At 46.6% G+C, this 17,299-nt stretch overlaps 1 pseudogene; it reads right to left on the reverse strand.

Annotated features, from left to right (window-relative positions):
* Positions 1–3,430: 3,430 nt before the first annotated feature.
* On the reverse strand, positions 3,431–5,013 carry LOC119288487 (annotated as a pseudogene).
* Positions 5,014–17,299: the final 12,286 nt, after the last annotated feature.

Consider the following 17,299-nt stretch of genomic DNA (forward strand, 5'->3'; position numbering starts at 1 on the left):
TTTAACATTTTTTAAATACAATACAAGATTAATATTTTATGAATATATGGTCAATATTTTTTCAATATACATTTGAATTTTTAAAATGCTTGATGAATATTTTCAAATACTTGTTTAACATTTTTTTTGAAAATGCTTGATTAACATTTTCTAAATACATGACTAAAAATCTTGACACCCAGTGCATATTTTTTGTATACATGAGAAACATTTTTCTCTATGCACATTTGACATTTTTTTCAAATGCTTGGTTAACATATTTTTTCAAATGTAAAGTTTTTTTTGTAATATATTTGTTTAGAATATTATAAACAAAAGTAGAAAAAGAAAAAGAATAAAATCAGAAAAAGAAACGAGGCCATGGCCTCCTGCGCGCTTGGGCCGGCCCATCTGGTTCCCCTACCAATAAACCAACACGTGAGTTGCTAAATCACTAGTTAAGGATGGCCTTTGTCAGGTGGTGGGATATTTATGTGTATAGTTGTGATATGATCCTGACCTGGGGCGCGTAGTCAACCCCAATGAACCGACATGTGTGTTGCAAAATCACTAGTAAAGAGTTATCCTGTGCAAAGGTCATTTTCACCATCTCAAGCGCTAATAAGTGGCACATTGCATATGCGTCACTTAGGGCTGGAAAAAAAGCTCGAAGCTCGCGAGCTAAACGAGTAGCTCGTGACTCGGCTTGAATCGACTCGAACTCGAAGAATAACGAGCCGAGCCGAGTTTTAGTTTAAGATCGTTTAAATACCAAGTTAAACGAGCCGATCTCATAAGTACTCGGGTAACTCGTTAAGCTCGATAAAAAAATCAATGTTTTTTAGGGATAGTAAAATACAACCTCTAAACACCTTGCGTCCCAACACAAGGCCCAGCCACTCAAGGCCGAGCCACACAGGGGACTCACACGTACAAGACCACATATGCACATGTTAAATTCTTAGTTAATCTTTTTATCGTATTTGTAAGTTCTAATGTTCATATCTTTAACGAGCTTAACAAGCTAAACGAGCCAGCTCGCGAGTTATACGAGTCGAGCCAATCTTGAATTTGAGCACGTTATAGTAACGAGTCGAGTCGAGCTAGCTCATTAATGAAACGAGCTTTAGCGAGTCGAGTCGAGCTGGCTCGACTCGGCTTGAATTCCACGCCTAGCGCCACTTGTCGCAACTAGGTAATTTTCCTTTTTTCCCATAGATTCATCTATTCAAAATGTTTTATCTCTTAAATCATGCGTCCAAATTCCAAACCGTTTTCATCATTGGGTTTTTCGCGTCGAGATCTTCGAAACTAGATACCATATTAATAGGTTTGAATGAACTTTTTTTTTACGAAAAAACCGAAAGTAAAAACCAGAGCCAGAAGCACTTTTTATTTACCTTTTTCCTTTTCGATAAGCACTCGCAGAAGCAAATCAGTGCCTTCATGAGAAGCAAATTTATGCAAACGTGTAAGCACAATCCACCCCCCCGCCTTTCCGAGATTTTGTGAAAGCAAATCTTTGCCTCCACGAGAAGCAAATTTGTTCTTCTCGTGGAAGCACAATTTTCTCTTTCCAAGAAGCACAACTGTGTTTCTCATAAAAGCAAATCTGTGCTTTCATGAGAAGCAAATATGTGCTTCTTGTGGAAGCATACTTTTTGTACAAGGCACAGTTGTGCTTCTCACGGAAGCAAATATTTGTTTTCACAAGAAGCAAATATGTGCTTCTTATTGAAGCGTAGATTTTCTTTTCTTTTCTGAGTTGTGCTTCTCGCGAAAATAAACGTGTGCCTCCATGGGAAGCAAATATGTGCTTCTCATAGAAGCATAAATTGTTTTTCCGTGCCAAAAAAAATCCGTGACTTTTTCTTCAAAAACCTAGGGAAAACCAGGTGAAAACCGAAAAGTCAGAAAACCTAAAAAGTACCATCTAATACCGAAAAACGCGTATGGAGAAACAAAACAAATGAAATCCAAAGGGGCGCCCAGCATGCAACATGTGACGGCGGTAGACGCGGCACTTTGCGTGCTCCCAGCACACCCGAAGTGACCCCTTAAGGTCCCCCGCAAGGGGTAACCTCCAGTTAGTTGCTCTCCGTGAGTTGCTACGAAAATTGGTTACAATATATTCCGATTGGATTTTTGTTATCAGGAATTTGGATATGAGAATTAAAACTAAAAATTACTCTAAACTACAAAAACTAAAAAGACATATGATTTGTTTTATTTGATTATTATATAGTTACAAAATATTTATACAATGAATGTAGCATTTTGCATGCATGCTGGGAGAAGTAGAAGTAGAAGGATTGATGATGTGGCAAAGATGGTGAGTTGTAATATATGCATGTTGAGAAATAATATAACTACTCCTTCTGTAAGCTAACGACTACAAATTCTTATCCAAACTACAAATTCTTATCTTCAAAACTAGATATCCTCTAACATGTCGTTGTAGAACTTCTTTGATGTCATTTTTCTACTAAATATGCTTTCTCTGACGACGGTAGCACACACAACGCCCAAAACTTGCCTTAACTAATTGTCCCTTTCAATTAAGATCTACTCCCTCCGCCCCATAATATAAGAGCGTTTGAAAACGCTCTTATATTATGGGGCGGAGGGAGTATGAACTAATTTGTGTTTGTTATTTTTCCTTTTTTACATAACACTCCCCCAAAAATATGCATACAAATAAGTGTGAAAAATAAAAGAACTGACAGAAAACAAACTCCACCCAAAAGATTAGGAAAACTAAACTTTGTGGAGAGTACTCAGGTGGTCAAATCAAAACGGAAATCGTAAAAGAAACAAACATTTTATTGTAAAAGGAAATCGTGTGAAAAAACACAGCAATTACAAATCATTGAAACAAGCTAATACCATGTTATGATTTTTAATCATTGTAGCCAGCAGCATTTATCAGATTTGCCACACAGGCAAGTCAACCAATGTCTTCATGTCATGGGGAGCTGCTGTACCTATCAAATGAAGAACATACTTGGACCAACATAGCAACCTGAAAACAATTCTTTCCAATTGAAATCGACTACACGGTGGGAGAGAATACTAATAATCAAATGAGCACCACACGTAATTATGTCTTATGATGCAACTAAACAACTCTACAGCCATCAAAATCAGATTAACAGTCAAGCCCACGATTTCATTTACTCCTCTTTTGAGGGAAAAAATCTCTATGACAGCCAGCACACGCTTATGAAGCATGAAATTCATATATTACATGAAAAGGCATTGCAAAACAGAAACTCCTGCAATAATAGCGCCATCTGGCCGCTATACTACGGTCGTATTTGGTTCGGCTGTGGATTTCTAAAAGCAGTTGTGAAAAATCTGCTGTGAAAAATCTGATGTGCAAAAGATGTAGGTCATTTGGCAAACCAGTTGATACATCTTTTTCAGATTTTGGTCCGCGGCGGAATCAGATTTTGGAAAGTATGTTTTGGGCTGCTTCCGCTTTTGGTTTAGATTTTGACAGCGAATTTCTGAAATCGGATTTTGCTGGGTTCGCCCTTTGGTTTAGATTCTGCTGCACGACAGCGAAATCCGTCGATAAAAGGTGAACCAAACAGCTACTACAAGACCATAAATCTCGATCAATCCAATGAGTAGCAGATTTGCTCGAACGCCGCGACGTGCTCCTCCGCGACGGCCATGAAGAGGTCGACGCCGCCGTTCGCCTTGCACGACGGCACAAAGATCATGAGCCCCTCGATAGGCAAGTCCGGCGGTATGAAAGCGGACGGCGCGCCGGTGCCAAAATCGAGCTGGTGGAACCTGAATCCCAGCCAGCTGTCCACCTCTGCGTCCGGGCAGAACATGGGTGCCGGCAGCGGCCGCCGTCGCGACGAGCTCCTCCCCGTTCGCGTCCGCCACTCAGCCGAAGTCCACGAAGGACTGCACGTACTCGTCGTCGATGCGCGCCACGGCGTCGCGGATGACGCCGACCACGCTGCCGTAGCTCGAGTTCAGGACGTCGCGGACCTGGAGCCTTGGGAAAGCCCAGAGCACCATGTTCCCGAAGAAATCCATCGGCACGGGAGGGTCGGCCCTGCCCCTGCAGTTCACGGCCACCCTCACCTTGGTGAACTCCTCCGGCTTCAGGTCCCGCGCCGCCGTGATTTTCTTCCAGACGTGGGCGAGCAGGCACTGGAACCTGCTGCAGCGGGCGCCGACACGGGCTTTGAGGTCGGCGACGAACTCGGCCGTGAAGTGCACCGTGAGGTTTTTGATCCTGTCCATGGGGACGACGGCATAGGTGTCCCCGTCTCCACACGTGAACTCCCGTGACCGGTGGTCGAACACCGGCGTCGGCGTGCTTCGAGGCACGGTGGTTCTCGCACGATCGAGGAATGGGGCCGGCGTGGTGAAGTCCTTTCGCTCGCGTACAGCGGACGCCCACGCGGTGAAAAACATGCTCATGGAGTGGCCGTCGGCGGCTTGATGGTGGGAGCATATGCCGACCACGAGACCGCCGCACCTGTACCTGTTGAGCTGGATCTGCACTGCAGCAGCGCCGCCCCAATGTTCACCTGCATAGGCAAAAAAAAAAAACGTATAAGCGGCTGCAGCGGCCATGCATGCACGTTCTCAGTGCATGCATGCATGTGAGTCGTGACAGAAGCAGAACCAAGCAACAGATACCTCCGGTATCGCCGGGTAGATGTCCTCGACGCCTGCGGCCATGCGGCCGTCGACGAGCACGTCCGCCAGGTCGACCGGGACGGCAGCCTCGATCAGGAGCACGCCCTCGTTGTTGACGTCGAGGAACCGCCGGCCTTGATCGTCGAGGGCGAAGCGGCCTGCCAGGTGAGGGTACGCCGCGACGGCCTTGAGGAGCCCCTCCCTGAGCGCATCGTTGGACGGCGCCGGCGCGCGGTAGGCGAGCACAGTGGGGACGAAGGTGTCCACAGCGGCGCGGTCGAAGACGGTCAGCGAGACCTTGTCGCCGGTGAGCGGGTGCGGCACAGCGTACGCCGGCTTCACCATCGTGCTGCTCGTGATCTCCATCGATCGAATTCCAGTGTTCTCTGTACGTTAATTCGTACAGCACTCTCTAACCGTCTGTGACCTCGAGTAGTGCGTGCGCGCGCTAGCTTGATTTGGTGAACGGGTTAGAGGGGCACGAGCCATTTATACTAGAAGGATTCTACTACTTGCTGTGGCTGCACGTTGGGCCGGCATGATCACCAAAGTAGAAAACGACGTGGACACTGCACGTCTGCACCTATAACCATCTGTGTACAGTAGGTTTCGTTCGACGGATGTGGGTACATATTTGACATTTCGTCCTGTTGGTCAGGGACCTCACGGTAAAGGTCTGTTGCCCTGCCCATCGATGAGAGCGAGAGGGAAAGCATGCACGTACGCACGCATTTTCGTGTCATTTGGTGTCGCACCTCTACTCCTAATGGAGCAGTTGGTAGTCTCGCTTCCAGGTTTTTTTTCGTCCCACCACTTTCGTCCGGTTTTTTTTTTCGTAGGTTAACCGTCGTAGATTTTTTTCGATGCTGGTTTCTTATTCACCGGTTTATTTACCCCTCAGCTCTTTCCTTGCAAATCAGCACTTTCCAAACGTGCACGCAATCACGGATCTAAATTTACTAACTTATCCAAATCAACCGATACCGTCCATTATTGCAAATTTTTTTAGGAAACAAATAATAGATTTTAAGGAAACAAATAAAAGATTTTAAAGACGCATCATACTTTACTAACAATCACTAAAAATCAAATCTAAATTAATTAACCTTACCTTAAATCACTCATTCACTTTAATTAGAAAACATTTTCTTTCCTAACTGCACCCCGCTTAGTGTGCACATAACAATCCGAAGTAATTAGAGTCACAAGATTGAATCCATTTATTTAGAGTGACATGATTGAATTCATTTATTAACAATAATCCTCACCAAAAGTGCGTTTAGCAATTTTAGAGGGCGGACCAAAACTCTGCCATCCGCTCGCCCGCGTTTGTTTAGGTACAGGAAAAAATGGCATAATATATGAAAACAACACGACCGGGGCGGCGGCGCAATCTTCGGGGATAGGGGATCGGAGGAGAAGGATTGGCCTGGCAGCATGATCGGGGTGCTTCCCCGCGGCCGCGGCCGTCCTCGCGATGCCACCTACCCGAAATCAATGCTGCTCCCTGCCGTCAGCCGAGGCGACGCCGCCTGCCCTCCTACCCACGGCCCGCTGCCGCGTGCGGCTACGGCGGAAGGAGTAGCGACGGGGCCGAGGTCGTTCATGCGTTCCCGGATGGAGGCCATGATTTCGTCGAGGTCGTTGCTGCCTCCTACACTACGGGTGTGTCGCCGAGATCGAGGCGAGCATGAGGAGCTGTGGCCACCGCCATGGTCACCCCATCGCAGGGGATGGAGCACGCCGTCGGCCTACAGCTTGTGGAGATCACTGTTGCTCTTCAGGTCGCGTGGTGACCGGATCTTGCCGATGTGTCCCTCCCCGGCGACCTCCTCTTCGCCCGGTTGGACGGCATGGATCTCGCCACTGCTTCCCTCAACTTCTTTGCCTCGAGCTCGATGGTCAGCCACCATGGATCCCCCAGCTGGAGGGTCACGTGAACCAGCCGTCCTCCCATGCTGCAGCGGCGAGAAGGTGACATGGCTCTCCGTACACGAAGAGTGGAGTTCAGTCAAGTACTTATATACTTGGCCTCTACTGCTGATCCATGTACATGGAGAAGAACAGACAACCGCTCATTCATGCTTCGTTCCACTCCTTTGCGCTACATTACTGGAGGTGACATTTTCCTATCTCTCTATGTTGTAACAAGCCTGCTGCCTGCATAGTTAATGAATTTTTTATTTAAATTTATCGCTGCTTAGTGCTTTGTTGCAATTGTTCACCCAAGATTCCTATATATAATCTGAGCGTATGTAGGCATACTTAGCTTTGCTATTCCATTTTTTCTGGCGCATAGAAATAAGAGTATTGTCCAGGTTAGGTATTCAATTGAGTATGGTATTTGGATTGCTATCAGAATGTCTTTTCTATGCATGTGATTTCTCACATCTGGTTATAATATTTGTGAAGACGTGCATTTCACGTGCACTTGGAAGCGGGCCCGTGGCCCGCGCTGGACAGCGCCGACGCCGACCCGAGCCACCTCGTCCGCGTATTCTTGGAGCTGTGGCTGGTCGATTTACATGAAATTAATTCCCTCAGTTCTGGTGGCAAATATAATACACATAATCTCTACTCCTAATGGACGAATTGGTTAAATAGTCCCCCCACTTTCAACCGGTTTATTTTCAACCGGTTTATTTTCAACCGGTTTTTCTTCGTTCCACATCCCAGCACCCTTCGCATTAAAAACCAAATCAATTTCCATAACCCTTCCTTTTGTTTTTCCATCTTGGCAATTGTATTTCCTCATTACGAATGATTCTTTCCTTCTTGGAATGAAGATCTCCGTCTTACAGATTTTCTAACAATCAAGCGTGGTTATGGGCCACGCTTCCCAAAATCACAAAAAAGTTATGGCAAAAATCTTAACTTTCCTTATCCCACCATATGTTTTTTGTTAAAAGGTGGAAAGTAAATTACCGCACCGTAAATTATTCCATCAGTCCATCGTATCTTCTCGTCTCCTCTGATTGCCAGCCATCTATAGATACCCCCCATAGATCACCATTCACGATCACGAAGTAATTAACGGCTGCGACGGCAAGCGATCGAGGTACAAGGGTTCAGCAACGACAAGGCAGGCCACACCAGCAAGGCAGGCTGGGAGCATGTACCATGGCGGAGAGCATGGCCGCTTCAAGGACCAGGCTTCATTCAAGGCATGATTCTTGCTTATATTCCTGTAATATCAATACGTAGTAGTACAGATTCGTATTCCTATACTACTGTATGCAAGTACGTGGATCTATCCATGTGTGCATGTTTGGTTAATTAATCGATTACTATCATCTTCAATGAAGATTCAGGTGTTGCATGTTTGCTCGAAAGAAAATTAATTAGTGATTGGTTTGGTACCTATGATTGTGAAGACTATTGTGGGATCACCATAATTCGAGTTTTACATTCTACTTATTTGGTTAACTTTTACTAAAATTGAATACTATTTTCTGTACAATTCTTAAACTTATCTGTTGTGTATTATGTACAGCTCACTGGCTTCTCAAGATGAAGCGCAAGGCTCATCTGTGATATGGAAAGGTTCACTGGCTTCTCAAGATGGAGCGTCTGAATCTCAAGTCACTCCAGCGTCTGAATCTCAAGTCTTACTCCTAATATTTCAGAAGCTCTCAAGTGTACGCAAGATTAGTCTCATGCGGATCTATTAGGTACTCAATATTTGCACTTGCCTCTTATTTTTATTGTGCAAATACCTTGTTATTTATATAATAATTGTTGGTTAGACATTAGGTGATTGGAATTCCACTCGCTTTGCAGAATTTCAGAGTGTTCTAGAGGATGATGAAGAACAAATGGTAAAAAAAATTACAACCTTGTTGTTTGCACTTCAGATATTTTTCACTTAAATTGTAAGATTCTCTGTGTAATTAATTAAATCATGTTCTTTTGGTCTATAACGCGTGTAAGACGAACCTACTTCAGTCATCACTCGAGAATGAAGACCTGGAGCTACTGGTTGGCGGTTGTGTGGACAGTGCACTTTTTATTTACTAAAATCATGTTCGAAGACTTGGCGCTGTACTTTATTTTAAATAATTTTCAGTTGCTATTTGCCTCTTGGTTACACATGTAAACGTGTTATTTACTATGGTCAGGCTACCATTTTTGCAAACATAGTCATGCTATTTATATGTGGTTGTGATTGTGAGCTTGTCAACTGTGAATTAAAATCATTGTTTTATGTTTATTTGCCATTATTGAGGGTATAATATCGCATATTGTCGAGTTGCCCTATGGGTACCTGGTGGGTTTGGGTATGGATGGGATTTCGGGCCCGTGGGCATGGTATGGGTGACGTTTTGTGCCTGTGAGGTACATGGTCATGGGTGAGGTTATGGTTGCCTGGCCGGGGATAGTGGATTCGGCTACGGTGAGCATGGCAACGGCTAGATTGTCCCGACAGGCAAGTCAACGTTAGACGGCCGGATCCCAAGATGAAGGTATGTGTGCTTTCTTGCTAATGTGTGTTTGTTTGATGTGCTTGCTGCCATGGTTGAGATCCATCTGTGTTGACATCAGCTTTCTCGCGACGGCGTGGTCCACGCACTCGACCATAACGACAACTCGGCGGTGGACACACCGAGGATGATGTACGTGCTCATGTAGGGTGGCCTCCTGCTGTCCACGACGTTCTTTCCGGGTGGTGGCGCACCTGATGTCATCCACATCGTCTCGCAGAGGGCCGCATCCACCTGGACGATGACGCTGTCGGAGCACGGCGTCTGCCCGAACGATGACATATAACAGAAGATAGGTAAAATGTATCTAAATTTAATGTACAGAGTCGCAAAACTAGCATAGAGAGTTGACAATTCTGTTTTCCACAACTTATGTTATTTTCATTGGACCTTAAGCGGCACTCATCGGCTGTTGTTGTGTGTCTGCCTGCCTGGCAAGATTTCACCTATTTTTTTGACCTACTGGTGACTTATTTGAAACCTAAGAAAGAATTATTTTACATGTTAGATTATTCTTATATCCTCGAAGTCATAAAATGCGTTGAGATAATGAAATAATGCGATAGAAGTAATTTGACCGGAAATAAATTATTTACCATAAAAAAAGGAAGTGAAAAACCATATGAAGGATTATCAAGATTTGAAACAAAATATAGTTTCGTAGAGAGTAATTTACACCTATGGAATGAAATGTATGATATCTCTACTTTTAAATGGGACTTTGTTCCATCGCCTCCCCTCATTCTCGGTTTTTTCCACCTCACGTTCCCGTCCCCTCTTTGGTTTCCTGTTGGTTTTTGGTATCCCCAACCGACGTGGCACAAAATAAAAACCAACATAAATATAGTAAATTGGAATAATCTACACGAAATCGATACTTTTCCATAACCGTGTCTTGCATTAACTCAATCATATCAAATCAATCTTACCAGAATTTTAACTGAATCAAAACTTTTCTTACCTTCTCTTACCATGATATAATCAAATTAAATGTTATCAAAATCTAGAATATGGTGGATGTAAGGTATATGTCGGACAAGATTGATATTGAACCAATAGAATATCTATGCCCCCGTTGCAATGCATGGGGTCCAGGCATGGCACATCGCTCGCATTGCAACTGGCTTGTCTCCGAACTCCCCAAAGTAGGAGAGGGACCAGGAGACAGCGCCAAAATGGGAGGTGCAACATAGGTGTGTTGGATTCATTTTCGTGCCCACTAAAGGTTTTCCTCGTGCAAGTAGAGGCACCATAGCCCTCGCCCATTGCTGGAGACGATGTTAGTGGATCGATGGTTGTAGGGAACAACGTTACGATGAGATGCAATAGGAGAGAGAGAGAGGTGGGGGAGAGAGAAAAAGGTGACAGTGATATGATGCAAGGGGGGCAATGATTGGAATGACTAAGGGTGTGGGCAATAGACACTGAATTCGTATTCGGATAAAATTCCTAAACATATAGTTTTTTGTTGTATAATGCGTTGGTCAACTTGATGATCTAGGAACCTGTGGATGCCCCATGCACCCGTCTAGAGGGAGTAGTCATCTTTTCCTCTTGCATTTGTTAATTCAGGGATTCACTTCAATATACGCACATTAGACTTATTTTTCCAAACACGACAACTTTGCTACTCCATTGAATAACATACCATGTGTTGGTATTCATCGTTATAAATAACACAAAGAAATTTTTGTTCATCACTAATCTGTATCAATATGTGTTGTGTTCTCTCTCAAAGAAGTGAACTCTGGAAACCCTCCTCATTCTGAACAATGAAAATTCTGAGGTTGAAAGTACAAACTTGATACAACATGAAAGACATGGAGAAAAAATGGCCGTATTTGGAGCCGGATGGAAACATGGGCGGATTTGGAGTAGGGTGACGATGGAGTAGACTGGTGTTGCAATGACCAAAAGAGCTGAAGTGAAGGAATAGATGGAATGACAATGATGCAACCTTGTCATGTGATTCTTGTATGTATATTTGAGGTCCATAGGAAAATAAGTATTAGTGAGATAAAGTGACGGAGATGCATCTTAGGTGGAGATGAAAGCAGAGCCCAGTTAAACAGAGCATTATTAGTTTGTGAATGAACATGTGGTGGAATAATGTTCTCATGTTCATATGCCACATTTTCTTGTGATTTGTACTAAGGTGAGGTGCCTTGTATCTCATCCTTTTTTATCATGTTCCATGTTGCATGACATACGTAGTAGACATAGAAGCCACATGCAGTGTCAAGGGGCAATAGATTGAGAGGATGATTGATGTATGGACAAAGAGGGCTAGGGAGAACAACTTCAACAGAAACGAGAGGCTAGAGGGATGCATTGCGTTTGTTGGAATAGAGAGAAGATACTTGTGTTTGTGTTGTGGTTGAACATTGCATGCAATGTTTTCATTCGGGGAGAGAAATATGAGCATCGTTTATAAATTTAATTTTTGGCCCGTGGCAACGCACGGGCAGTCTACTAGTTAGACCTAGTTTAGCTAGATAGAGTGTGTCCCTGGGTCATGGAATTCGGTCGTGTATGTGGTAAGTTATATCAAACAGGAAAAATGTCGGACATGTATAATAAAAAGGAGTAAATGAAGCTATAAAATGGTTATAACTAAAGGTAAAAGGTGGCAAGATGTATTAAATGGAGGACAAAAACCGGAATATACTCAAGAAAATTAACCCAAACCGGAATATACTCAAGAAAATGAACCCTAACCGGAGCATATGGATAACGCAAAGTTTCTTTGTACATATCCGAGGCCGATCTTAATTAAGGTAGAAACAAGGAGTACAGGAGATTACAGCAAAGAGAGGAGAGATAAGGGTTCTCCAAACAAAACCTAAGAGCATCTCCAACAGGCGTCGGTCGCGCCGCGTGCAAAAAACACATATGCCGCACGCGCATCAGCTGGTTTGGCGCGGCGCGTTGCGCCCGCTCCAGCAGCCGCGCTAAAATGCAGCGCGCGCGCCACTTCAGCAGCGCGCAAAAAAGCAGCGCGCGCTCATTCTAGGCTATTGGAAAATAGATAGATTGTATAGATTTTAACGATATAAAGTTATTTTACATCGGAAACATAGACTGCATAATAATTAAAAATGACAAACGATAAAACACGAGATAGATTGCATAAAAAAAACTAGTCTAAGTCGTTATCATCACTATCGTCATCCTTCTCGGCAGTGTCGTCCAAGGTATCTAGCCATATGTCCAACCAACGATCATCGTCTTCCGTGAAGAACGACCTCCCACCTGCTGCAACGAGATTGGACTGCGCGTTCGCCAACGCCTTGCGCCGACACCTGTCCAACCGCGCCTCGCGGCGCCTTCGCGTGTCCTCCTCGCGACGCCTTGCCTAGTAGGACTGCTCGTAGGCGACGTCCTCCGGGTGGCGGCGCCGCCACTCCGCCATGACCCGCTCGTCCTCCTGGGCGACGAGGAGGCGGCGCTGCCGCTCGGCGTGCTCCGCACGGTCTTGTGCCGTGTTCAGACGCGGCGGCGGGGCACGGTCGAGCGCTTGCTGGAGCGTGTAGACATCCTGAAAGTTCATCTAGCCGCGCGGCCGGCCTAGGCGCCACGCCGCCGCGTCGTACGCGCGGTCGGCCTCGCGCGCCGTCCCGGACGTGCCGAGGTCGAGCCGGAGATCGCCGGAGCGTATCTCCGCGTAGTAGCCGCCGTTGGGGCGCAGGCGGACGCCGCGGTAGCCGACGCTCCTCGGCGGCGCGGCGGCATGGCGGCGCGTCGGTGGCGGGGCGCTAGAGCGGCGCGTGGCAGAGAGAGGAAAAGGAAAAGAAGAGACGTGGAGAGGCGCGTTAGGGTTTGGAGTGGACTCTATCTGCTTGAAGATCTTTTTTTTTGCGGGGTTATCTGCTTGAAGATCTACAGCTATAGCAATGAAGCTTAGGGACAACCGTTGAGCCGTCAGCCTACAGCTATAGCTCGATCGAATAATGTCACACGATTGCTTCTTCTTCTTCCTTTTTCTTGCTTTCTTCCACTATTTTAGTAGATATGCTCGGGGCGCAACCTACCTACCTACCAAGTGCCAACTACGGCGAGGCGATCGCGAAGGATAATGCTTGGACGATCGCCAAAGCTAACGAGGTTGATCTGTCCATTCACAGCGCCGAGGAAAAATATGCATATATTGACCGGCGGGATCTCGCCGGAGAAGAAGAGAAGAAAACTACGCATTTGAGAGTCTAAAAATAATCGAAGATTCTTTGCTTGGAGGAGTACTTTATTGAGGTTCAAGTGCCGGACACGATGAGGATAGTAGTACGTCCAAGGAACAGTGGACTTCTAAAAATACACAAAAGGAATGTGTGGCAACCAAATAGGTGACTACTCTGTCCAAGCAAACTCCCTACTTCCTAGTGTGTGTGTGTGTACTCTTCATGGGCAAGCTTCTGTCTTTTTTACTTCTTTTCTTTAAAAGAGAGAGCTCTCCTATTTCGAGCTTCAAACATAGAACAATTTTCTACGGTATTTTCAATATGTGATGTAAAAAAAAAGGTTATGTACAGGCATAAAAAAAATTATACTACATAAGATGCTACTATCCACTCCAGCTGTTGCGATCATGATGGTATTGGAAAGTCACTAATCTGGCTTCAGCATTATAGATGTGAACCAATCCACGAGTGGGCACATCCTGAACCCAGGGGCATTTGCACCCATTTTTGAAAAAAATTGCATTTTAAGCATGTTTTAAAATGTTAGAAAATATAAAGGAAAATTTCATGCATACACGTTGTCAAATGTGTGTGGGCGGTGTAAGGAACCAGTAATCTCTCTCTCTCTCTCTCTCTCGATCAATTACTCACTTACAAGGGATACAAGCTTCAATTTGAGGTACAGGTAATGTATACAAGAAGAAGAGGAGGAAGGGAGCGTGAGGTAGGAGAAGGGAGCCGCCGGGTGCCGTTTGCCGTGATCCACTGGATGACTAGAGCGTCGTCCACTTGCTGGTACTTGTACTCTTCAGCTTCGGTAGTCTGATGGGCCCAGCCCATGTAACGGTCCAGGGGCAGGCCCACATACCCATCAGGAGGGGCTCCTGACATCCCTCCCGTCTTGAAATTCGGCTTGATCCCAAGCCGACGCCACCCAAACCCCCCCGGATCCCATTGCAGTTGACGTTGCTTGACCTGGACGTAGTCACAATGGCGGTCGAAACAGGAGTGGACTTCAACGAAGTAGGAGTGGTAGTTGTGGCTGATGGAAGCTCCAGCGAAGAAGGCGTCGAGGACGTAGCCCTTGCCAACACTGCCGTGGTCGAAACAAAGTTTTGTAAAAAAATGTCTTTTTGTTTGCCTTCACAAAAAAAGACAAATTTTAGTGCTTCTAAATAGCGTTTCACGACACAATTTTTTGTCTTTTTTGCACAGGCCACTAAAAGTTATTTTTTCGTGAAACTTTATACACACATAGAACATGAAGACATACCCGTGTAACCTTTTTCAGATTTTTTTTAGCATTTAGAAATGTGTTTTTCAAAGTGGGTTCGTATGTACCCGGGTTCATCCATGCACTTCCCACCAATCCACCCCTTTAAAGAGCTCGAAAACTTGCTTTTGATCCTAGTGATCCAGAATGGTTTCATCGAACATGGAGATTGCCCAGCGGTCTTGAGAGTGAGAGCAGTCCCAGAACATATGCATTAATGTTTCTTCAACTTTCTCATAACAAACAAGATGCATAGATATCCTCCTCAAGAGATTTCTGGTTTTGACTTTGTCATGAAGCAGGAGCCAGAAAAATATTGTATGCCCGAGTCTGCTAGCATTTTTCCAGAGCCAAATTGAGCAGTACATGGGCATCAATATCAGCTAATAAACAGTTATACATCTTGATGGATGAATATCCATTGGTTTTTCCTTGCCAGATCCATTTATCTTGAGCTTGAGCTTGTGGATCAAAATATTGTAATGTCAGCCCCTGAAGTTCAGTGAACTGAGCAAATGCTTGAGCTGAAAGTGGCCTATGAAAACGGACAGATCTTCAGAGTTCACAAAAGAGGCAAATGATAAGCTCCTCCTATTTTCATTAATGAAACCAGCGCAAAAGCAAAAAGACCGCCAGAGGATTAAACATTTCAAGCGTTCATCCCAGCTAGACAAAACTACTACTATCTCCTAGGGATTACAACATAGCCTAGCCTAGAATAGGAGAAACTTCATCAGTGATATTACAGCTTGGTTCATCAACATGATCAGAAGAAAAACCTCCACTCCCTGCTTCTTCCTAGAGAATTTCATCAAGCTTCTAGCAATCTTCTACCGGGCCGCCACCCATGCGTATAGCGAAAGATTTCTCCTCCCACGACTCCTCCCGTGTCGTCCCTGCGCGGCGACCGGGGGGAACCCTAGCGCCGCCCCGTCCTCGTTCCTCCCCCGACCTCTCCTTCTCGCCGCAGCCGGGGAGCGCCGCCGGGCAAAGCCCGGTCGGCGTCGGCGGCGGCGGGATCTCTTCTCCCACGACTCGCTGGATCTGACGCGGGCGGATCACGGCGGTTGTTGGCGGCGCGCTGGAGGCGGGGCGCGCCGGCGCGGGCTTGTGGGCAATGGCAGGTCTCACGCTTGCGATTTCCCCTGGTGTGCGTGGGAGTCCGCTCGGGGCGCGTGGCGGTGGCCCTCGACAAGCGGTGGCGGGCGCTGGGCTCTCGGCGGCGCTCCGGCGTGTGCAGGCGGTGGTGGTCCCTGTGCGCGGTCGGCGGCTCCGTCTCTGATCCGGACAGCACGGGGGATGGCGGCGGCCCGGCGTGGCCGGCGATCTGGATGCGGTGGTGCCGGCGGCTCGCTGATCTGCCGGTGCTCCATGGTTCTGCCTGGTGGTGCTGGTGGTGACGGCGTCCCGTACACGAGAGTTGGATCCCTTCGAACTGATCTGGATGAAAACTTGCCTTCGGCGTCTGCTAAGGCCGGCGGTGGCGGCGCTATCTGCGTCGTTCCCTTCTTGAAGGCATCGCCGTGGAGAAGCTCAAGGCCACTCTCTGCTACCTCCAGGGGAAACCCTAGATTGGATGATCGAATGACGGCGACGCTCTGGTGTCGTTCCTCCCTTGGGGGCGTCATTCTTGGAGGTACACACGTGATCGAGGGACCAGACGACAGATTCTTTATTGAAGCGGTGATTCATCCTACACACTGATGGCGACGAATCTTGACGGCGTAACGCAGTGCAGATTCGGAGTTCGATGTGGGAGGATGGACTCGCGTAGGAGGACGATGCTGTCGGGCGTCATGGTGGCATCGATGGCAGAGACCTGACATGGTACATGCAACAGTACAACTCTGAAGATGGATTGGTGGCAGGTGGCTGTGGCGGCCTCATACTCGGCAGGCGTCCTGGTTGAGGAGTGCGCTGGACTGGTAGGTGCCCCATACCAGGCAGGCGTCCTGGTTGGGACCTCAGGTCTTAGATGTTTAGGTTTAACTGCGATGTCTGTTTGGTTTAGGCCCAGACTATTTGCGCCCTTCATCAACTGGATTTTTTTCGATAAAGGGTGGATTTTATTAACTCAAAATGAAGCATCAAGTGGATACAAACACTATGAGCACACACCCGGCCTCTGCATAACTAAGATGCACACAGCCAACACCAACGCACATACATAAAGTGGTACTAATTAAACATCAGCACGGAGTAATTTGGAACAGGTACATCAGGCTCTCTGGCGATAGCCGAGGCGACCCACGACCGGGTCAACATGGAGGCGCCGCCGCCGGCGGCGGCCGCGATAGCCTGCCGCGATGAGCGGCGAGGGGTGGGTGGCCTCCTCGTTGAGGACTGGAGCACCTTCAAGGCGCGCGGAAGGGACCTTCTCTCCCGAGCGAGGAACCCGCAGAAGTTACTGCGGCGGATGCAGAGCAGGGCTGCGATGCTTCTCAAATCTGATTTGGATGCGGCTAAATTGAAAAGGGAGATGACCGGAGGTACGGATGCGGGACAAGGGGCGGCGATCCAGCCGGCGGAATTAAGGGTCCAGGCTTCAAATCCGGTGAGTAATGAGGAGGATTTGGGGGCCGTTTCTGATGGGTTTGGTTTGATTTTCAAAAGGGGATCAGGAATGAGGCCGGACGAGGCTAAAGGAATTAACAGGGGAGTTAATCCTGTTAAATTGGAGGCGAAATTTGAGGAACTCCAGGCTTATTTCTTGCGGGGGGGTC

This window comes from Triticum dicoccoides, chromosome 4A, assembly GCF_002162155.2.
Source record: "Triticum dicoccoides isolate Atlit2015 ecotype Zavitan chromosome 4A, WEW_v2.0, whole genome shotgun sequence".
Taxonomy (NCBI): Eukaryota; Viridiplantae; Streptophyta; class Magnoliopsida; order Poales; family Poaceae; genus Triticum; species Triticum dicoccoides.